The sequence below is a fragment of the Schistocerca cancellata genome, chromosome 3 (genome assembly GCF_023864275.1).
Source record: "Schistocerca cancellata isolate TAMUIC-IGC-003103 chromosome 3, iqSchCanc2.1, whole genome shotgun sequence".
Classification (NCBI taxonomy): domain Eukaryota; kingdom Metazoa; phylum Arthropoda; class Insecta; order Orthoptera; family Acrididae; genus Schistocerca; species Schistocerca cancellata.
In genome coordinates this window covers 438023808-438031924 of record NC_064628.1, presented here as the reverse complement: position 1 = coordinate 438031924, position 8117 = coordinate 438023808, and the positions used below count along the sequence as shown (strand labels likewise).

General features: G+C 45.5%; 1 pseudogene; it reads right to left on the bottom strand.

Moving 5' to 3' along the window:
• Positions 1-7069: 7069 nt before the first annotated feature.
• On the bottom strand, positions 7070-7187 carry LOC126177770 (5S ribosomal RNA; annotated as a pseudogene).
• Between the last annotated feature and the right edge of the window lie 930 nt (positions 7188-8117).

Sequence of the window (8117 nt, the reverse complement as noted above, 5' to 3'; positions counted from 1 at the left end):
GGGGCGCTCCCCGAAACTCACAGACTTCGAACGTGATCAAGTGATTGGGTGTCGCTTGTTTCATGCGTCTGTACGCAAGATTTTCACACTCCTAAACATTCCTAGGTCCACTGTTTCCGGTGTGATAGTGAAGTAGAAACGTGAAGGGACACATACAGCACAAAAGCGTACAGGCCGACCTCGACTGTTGACTGACAAGAGACTGCTGACAGTTGAAGAGGTTCGTAATGTGTAACAGGCAGACATCTATCCAGACCATCAGACAGGAATGCCAAACCGAATCAGGACCCACTGCAAGTACTACGACAGTTAGGTGGGAGGTGAGAAAACTTGGATTTCATGGTCGAGCTGCTGCTCATAAGCCACACATCACGCCGGCAAATGCCAAACGACGCCTCGCTTGGTGTAAGGAGCGTAAATATTGGACGATTGAAGAGTGTAAAAACGTTGTGTGGAGTGACGAATCACGGTACACAATCCAGCTATCCAATGCCAGGGTGTGGGTATGGCGAATGCCTGGTGAACGTCATCTGCCTGCTTGTGTAGTGCCAACAGTGAAATTCGGAGGAGATGGAGTTATGGTGTGGTCGTGTTACACCCCTTGTTGTTTTGCCTGGCACTATTACAGCACAGGCCTACATTGATGTTTTAAGCACCTTCTTGCTTCCCACTGTTTAAGAACAATTGGGGGATGGAGACTGCATCTTTCAATACGATCGAGCACCTGTTCTTAATTCACGGCCTGTGGTGGAGTGGTTCCTCGACAACATCCTCGTAATGGACTGGCCTGCACTGAGTCCTGACATGAATCCTACAGAATACCTTTGGGATATTTTGGAACACCGACTTCGTGCCAGGCCTCATCGACTGTCATCGATATCTTTTCTCAGCGCAGTACTCCGTGAAGATGGGTTGCCATTCCCCAAGAAACCTTCCAGCACCTCGTCGAACGTATAGCTGCGAGAGTGGTAACTGTCACCAAGTCTAAGAGTGGACCAACACCATATTGAATTCCAGCATTACCGATGGAGGGCTCCACGACCTTGTGAGTCATTTTGAGCCAGATGGCCGGATATTTTTGATCACATAGTGTAGCTGTGGCGTAGATAAAACCACTGAATTTACATATCTCTTATTAAAATTAGTTAACCCCAAGAAACAGCTGAGATGCTCCTTGTTAGTGGGAGTGCCAAATTACCTAAACACCTTAATTTTATCAGTGAGTCCCAACATGCTAGCATGATGTGATAAGGGAATTTAATACTTTTTATACTAAATTGTGACTTCTGGAGACTTATAGTCACACCATGTTGTCCAAAAACATATAACAGTCGGTCCTGCAATACAGTATGGTCACCCCACGATTTCTCATTGATCAAGTTTTTGTTCACATAGAGCGTCTGTAAATCCTTTAAATCACCAGGCAATATCATATTTAACCTTCTTATAAACACAGCTAAAGGTACATTCAACCTGAAAAGGAGACACCACAGCTGATAGCAGGTACTGAAATATAAGAATGCCATACACTGTTGGCATGCAGGGTACAACACTGTCAATAGCTGGCACGCAAATATATGATGACGAAATGTTCATGCTGTAAGATCTCTGCAGTAATTCAGATAAATTCTCAGTTCTGTGAGTTTCTGGTAGAATGATAGAATTTATCTGTCTGGAGTCCAAAACCAACGTAACAGATCCATCTCACTTCGGCACCGTTAAGAAAGGACTACTAAAGGAGCTCACAGCTCACGCAATCACACCTTGCTCCAGTATCTCCTGAATTTCTTTTTCTACTTTCCCCTTATATGTCAATGGGATTGGGTACAGCTTCATGTAAAACTTCTTGTGTTCTCTCACCGTAAACTCATATGTGAAACACTGGACTGTGTCAGAGCCGCAGTAAATACGTCAGCATGTCCCTGCGAACTCCGACAAAAAACTCATCACGTGACCCATCCATACACCCCCCCTCTCAATACTGGAAAAGGCCTCATTATGTTCTGCCTCAAATAACTGAAGACTCAAACTACTCCCATAATTCACGATTATTTCCTGCTCCAGAAAGAATTCAGAGCAAATGAGAAATCTCAAGCAACTGACCTCTATCTCTTCCCTCAAAACACGATCCTCAACTCTAAATTCTACAGGGATCACATCAACTCTCAAAATCACTACTCCTGCTCCCAAGTCTATCACTGCTTGGTATACATGCATGATGTCTGTCCCCGACGTCGCCTTTGTATTCCCCAAGGTTACAATTAATAAATTCATATCGGATTCCCATCCCTGACATTCCAAAACACAACTCGAGTTTGGCTAATAAGTGATCGTCTATGCATAATAAGATCAGCAAAGTCCCCAATTCCTCACATTTTCGAAACGCTGATTTACTGAAATTGGAGAAAGCACTGCCCGTGTCGAGAATGCAAGTCGAAGGTACTGTTCCTACAAAAATTGTTATCACAGAGCTTGAAGTTGGAACCTTACCGCTGACAGCTTCCTGTAATAACGTCTCTTTTACATCTTACCAACCAATGTAGGTCACCCCACAAGTGTCCCCTCCGCTCATTCTATAAAATTTTTATCTCGCCACTGACACTTGTCACTAGCATAGAGGTGCCCTGTGCTCCATATGACTGTTTTGCATGCCATTTGATTGACAACTGACAAAACCACAGCCGTGCAGGGTTAGCCGAGCGGTCTAAGGCGCTGCAGTCATGGACTGTGCGGCTGATCCCGGCGGAGGTTCGAATCCTCCCTCGGGCATGGGTGTGTGTGTTTAAGTAGTTTAGGTTAAGTAGTGTGTAAGCTTAGGGACTGATGACCGTAGCAGTTGAGTCCCGTAAGATTTCACACACATTTGATCATTTTGACAAAACCACATTCGTTTCATTATTTCCTCACACTTCCTGTATAGATGATTCCCATACCCCTGTCGGTTCCATCCTGACCACCTTTCTCCTTTACTGCTCTCATTCATATTTATTTTATATTGGTTGCCATTACTCTAATAGTTCAACTATAATGATTAATGTCCATTATCGAAACCTTGTCTGCATGTCTTATCGTACCTCTCCTCCTATGACCCCTATCTTATTGTCGTGGAAATATTGGTTGCATTCCCGCTACCTATTATGCAACGTTTTATTCGCTGTGTCACGTTTTAGCCATTCTATCAGTGTGCTGAACACGTCAACATCATCAGTGTCCGGCAAGCACAAAGTATCGAAGGTCTATCAGCGGTCTCATCAATCAGTTGTAAAGGGCTATACGGGTCACACAAGAAGTGATTTCACTAAACCATATGTTCAAAAAACTTCACGAGACTGGGAAAAATAGACTGCTTGTAGTTTTGAAGCATAATTATGGACACTGGCTTGCACTACTTCCGACCAATATGCCAACAGAAAAGCTTGGCAGTACTCTTTGTATGTCGCACATATGCAAACAATAGGTCGCATTCTGACTGCCGGTTCCCCTTCAGAAAAGTCATACTTATATTTAGTTCTGTAGCCATTTGGTAATGCGGATGGTAATGAACACTGGAACTGTTCCAACCAGGTCCTTTGGAGGATTCCATTAGAGGAGATCTGGAATATCTCAGACTACTGCAACGACAGGAAAGTTCTGCAGTCGAAGTCTTCCTTTTGCTACTGGGGCATGTGCTGGCCCATTACGTTGTATTCCCACAATCTGCTCTGTAATTCTATTATTCCTGATGTCACGAAATATTTTCATCGTACCTCCCACATCCGCCTTTATTTGCGAAAGTTCCATCATTATCTGGCCATCCATAACGTTTTTCGACTCGTAACACACGCTCATGGAGCTTGTTCATAATCCACCAGTGTCATCTATTGATTACAAACTGACTTCCCCTGAATTTCAGTAGTGATCAGACCTCATTATTATCTGCCGCCAGTGTTCCATCTCTCTTGTCCTCACTCTTGTCCACATTCATTAATTCCTCTACACTCTCCACGAGTTCAAATTTAGATTCTCTTTGGTGCCTGCCGATTGCAAAGCTTCGAATTTATCTTCTAGGTCTCGCAAAAATTATTGTCTGTGACTCTCCCCTTTAGTGATTCACCATTCCCAGAAGTTGCACCACTCTAACTTTCCACCACTTCTCTCTCGGTGTCGGTTTGACCGTCAGCGAGAGCAACACCACTAGTTCCTGCTCCTAATAAGGCGAGTACACCGTTCGCTTGTTACATATTTTTAAGAGCTTCAAACAGGAGCAACTGCAGTAATGGAAAGGAACTGTGGTTGTTGCGCACAGATGCGAGCTGAGTTGGCGACCCTTCGCTCACAACTCTAGGCTGCTTTGGCTTCCACCACACAGCTTGAGGCTACTGCCAAGGGGCATCACTGTGAGGGATCGAACGCGGGGATACAAGGGACGTCGAGCACGTCCCACATATCCTCCGATCGGTCCACTGGTGTGGCTGTCCCGGGTACTGCCTGCACTGAGGTTGACCCCTAACCCGTGTTCAAGTGGGAGATCATTCCAAAGGGCGAATAGCGGAAATGGTAAAGACTGCCAGTCTTGCTTCCGAGATTAAGGCGGAGCTCACCATGTGCAGCATCGTCGATAGAACCGACTGTGGTCTTTTGGTGCAGAGCCGAGTGGAGGGTCTGAATCAGAGGCTCAGGTGGTTCTGTGACCGTGTAGGCTGCAGATTCCTTGACTTAAGCCATCGGGTGGTGGGTTTCCGGGTTCCGCTTAATAGGTCAGGAGGCGGCTACACGGGTAGCAGGGGCTGTGTGGAACGGACTGGGCGGGATTTTAGGTTAGAGGGTCTCAGGGAACCACAGAAAGGACGTCCTTCTAAAAGTGGGCAGGTAAAAGACAGTAAGGTAGTTGTAGAAACGATTAGTATTATATATGTAAATTGTCATAGCTGTGTTGGGATAGAACCATAGCTCCAAGCCCTAATAGAAAGCACTGAAGCTCAAATAGTTGTAGGTACAGAGCTGGCTAAGGCCGGAAATAAGTTCAGCCGAAATTTTTTCAAACGATCTAACAGTGTTCAGAAAGGATAGATTAAATACAGTTAATTGGATCGTTTTACCGACATCCCGACTCAGAAGATATAGTTGCTGAACACTTCAAAGAAAACTTGAGTTTTAAATAAGTACCCCACTCATACAATTATAGTCGGTGATGACTTTAATCTACCTTCGATATGCTGGAAAAATTATACTTTTAAAGCCAGCGGCAGGCATAAAACGTCATCTGAAATTGTAGTGAATGCTTTCTCAGAAAATTATTTTGAACAATTAGTTCATGAACTCACTCGAAGCGTAAATGGTTGAGGAAGCATACTTCACCTTTTAGCAACAAATAATCCTGGACAAATAGTGTGTATTGTGACGAATACAGGGATTATCGACCACAACGCAGTTGCTTCGGGGATTTTCTCTGCCTCGTGATGACTGGGTGTTGTGTGATGTCCTTAGGTTAGTTAGGTTTAAGTAGTTCTAAGTTCTAGGGGACTGATGACCATAGATGTTAAGTCCCATAGTGCTCAGAGCCATTTGAACCATTTTTTGCAGTTTCTGCTAGGCTGAATACCTTAACACCTACAACCATCGAAAAGAAACGCAAAGTATATCTATTTGAAAAAGCTGATAAAATGCTCTTAACGCCTTTTTAAGAGACAGCCTTCACTCCTTCCGATCTGATCATGTGAGTGTAAAAAGTTGTGGAATGTTTTCAAAGAGATAATATCAACAGCAGTTGAGAGATATATACCACATAAACTAATGGAAATGAAATGGAAATGAGCGTTTGGCGTCATTGGCCGGGAGGCCCCTCGCGGGGCAGGTCCGGCCGCCTTGGCGCAGGTCTTATTACATTCGGCGCCACATTGGGCGACCTGCACGCCGGATGGGGATGAAATGATGATGAACACAACACAACACCCAGTCCCTGAGCGGAGAAAATCTCCGACCCAGCCGGGAATCGAACCCGGGCCCAGAGGACGGCAATCCGTCACGCTGACCACTCAGCTACTGGGGCGGACACATAAACTAATAAATGATCCCCCATGGTACACAAGCGGGTCGGATCGTTGTTTCACAAGCAACGAAAAAAGCATGCCAAATTTAAAAGAACGCAAAATCCCAAATATTGGCAAAGTTTTACAGAAGTTCGAAATATGGCGCGTACTTCAATGCGAGATGCTTTTAATAATTTCCACAACGAAATTCTGTCTCAAAATCTGGCAGAAAACCCAACGGAGGGCACACTGGGGCACAGAGTATATCGCAAGCCTACACAGACAGGTATCTGCATGCCCAGTCCTCCCACCACCTAGCACAGAAGAACTCGATCATCCGTTCTTTGGAAATCCGTCCGCAGCGCCTAAGTGATGCTCAAAACATAACACCTGAGCTTAAAAGGCTACGCACAAAGTTTCCAGCCAATGGCTACAGCCGTAAGTCGATCCACACAGCCTTGCCGACCAAACCAAGAAAGAAATATAAGCAAGAAATAGACAAATTGCATCCAACATTACGCCTTCCTTATGTGAAAAATGTTACTGACTGAATAGGCCAACATCTTCGCCGGGTTAGGGGGCAGCCTGTCTTCTATAGTGGACGCAGGATCCAGGATGTGCTAGGCTCCGCTTAGGATAAAGTGGATGCATTACACCCTGCAGGCGTGTACAAGGTGGAATGCGAATGTGGAGAGGTATACATCGGCGAGACTGGCAGGCCAATAGCAACGCACATTCAGGAACACAAGCACTATATGCGTCTAGGGCAACACAACAAATCTGCAGTGGCAGAACATCTGCAAGACTGCGGAAAAGAAATAAAATTCAGTGAAGCCTTTGTGTTGGTCAAGCAGCCGGCTATGCACGCCGTCTTTAGGCCAAAAGTGGATCTGGACCATCCGACCACCGTATCATTCTCAGATAAGGATGCGGATAGGAGGGGCGTATGGTCAGCACACCGCTCTCCCGGCCGTTACGATGGTATTCTTTGACCGGAGCCGCTACTATTCGGTCGAGTAGCTCCTCAACTGGCATCACGAGGCTGAGTGCACCCCGAAAAATGGCAACAGCGCATGGCTGCCCGGACGATCACCTATCCAAGTGCTGGCCACGCCCGACAGCGCTTAACTTCGGTGATCTGACAGGAACCGGTGTATCCATTGTGGCAAGGCCGTTGCCCAACCGGCTCTGACGAAACGCAAAATCAGAGAGGCCATCGAAATACTTAAACATCCTAATAACATGAATAGAGAGGATGGACTCAGGCTTGTTCCTTCTTAGCTACCAGCAATCAGAGCCCAACAGACCGTCAACACGAGGCACGAACACTACCGGCGAGTAACTGCCGCCGCGCGGCCGACGTTCAGCAATTGGTAAACAGCAGCTAACTTCTAATTCGACGGTGACCACCAATTATGGCACATAACACAAGAACCCAATAGACAACAGAGGTTACATTCTCCTTCCTCCGCAATAACCTATTAAAATAAAGTTCCCCCTCCTTCTTCCTTAAGTGACCAATGAAACGAACTGTCTTTTAAAATTATGACGGAATGACATTCGCAGTGAACAGTAACAACAAAGTACAGCTATTTTCGTTTCTAACAAAATGACAGTTGGTGATGCAGCACTGCTACTTAACGTCATCCACGGTAATTGTTATATTTTGCATTGTAAGGTACAATCTCCGATCAAGACCGAAATGGCTATTCCATTAGGTAAAAAGCTAAAAAGCCAAGTTCTGCTGCGCACAGCCCTTCGTCCGGCTACTGCTGGACTGTAGATAGAGTAGAGCCGCTCTTCGCGATGACACTAAGAGTGGTATGGGGGGAAGGGATGGCAGGCCCATCGCTCAGGCCGGTTTTTACCTCCAGTAAGAATTCCCAGTACTACTTTGATAACAGGAGCTCTAGAGCCGCAGTCGAGTGCTCTATCCGGTAGCCCACCATGCCCACAGATAGTGCTAATAGCTACATTAAATTATAAAATAGTAAAAAATTTCTAACTAGTCAGTGTTAATCACTAACTTGTTGTCAGGAAAGGAAAAGCCAACTGCATAAGACGGAAAGGACAGGTGGAAAAGAATCATGGATACATCGCCAAGAATGA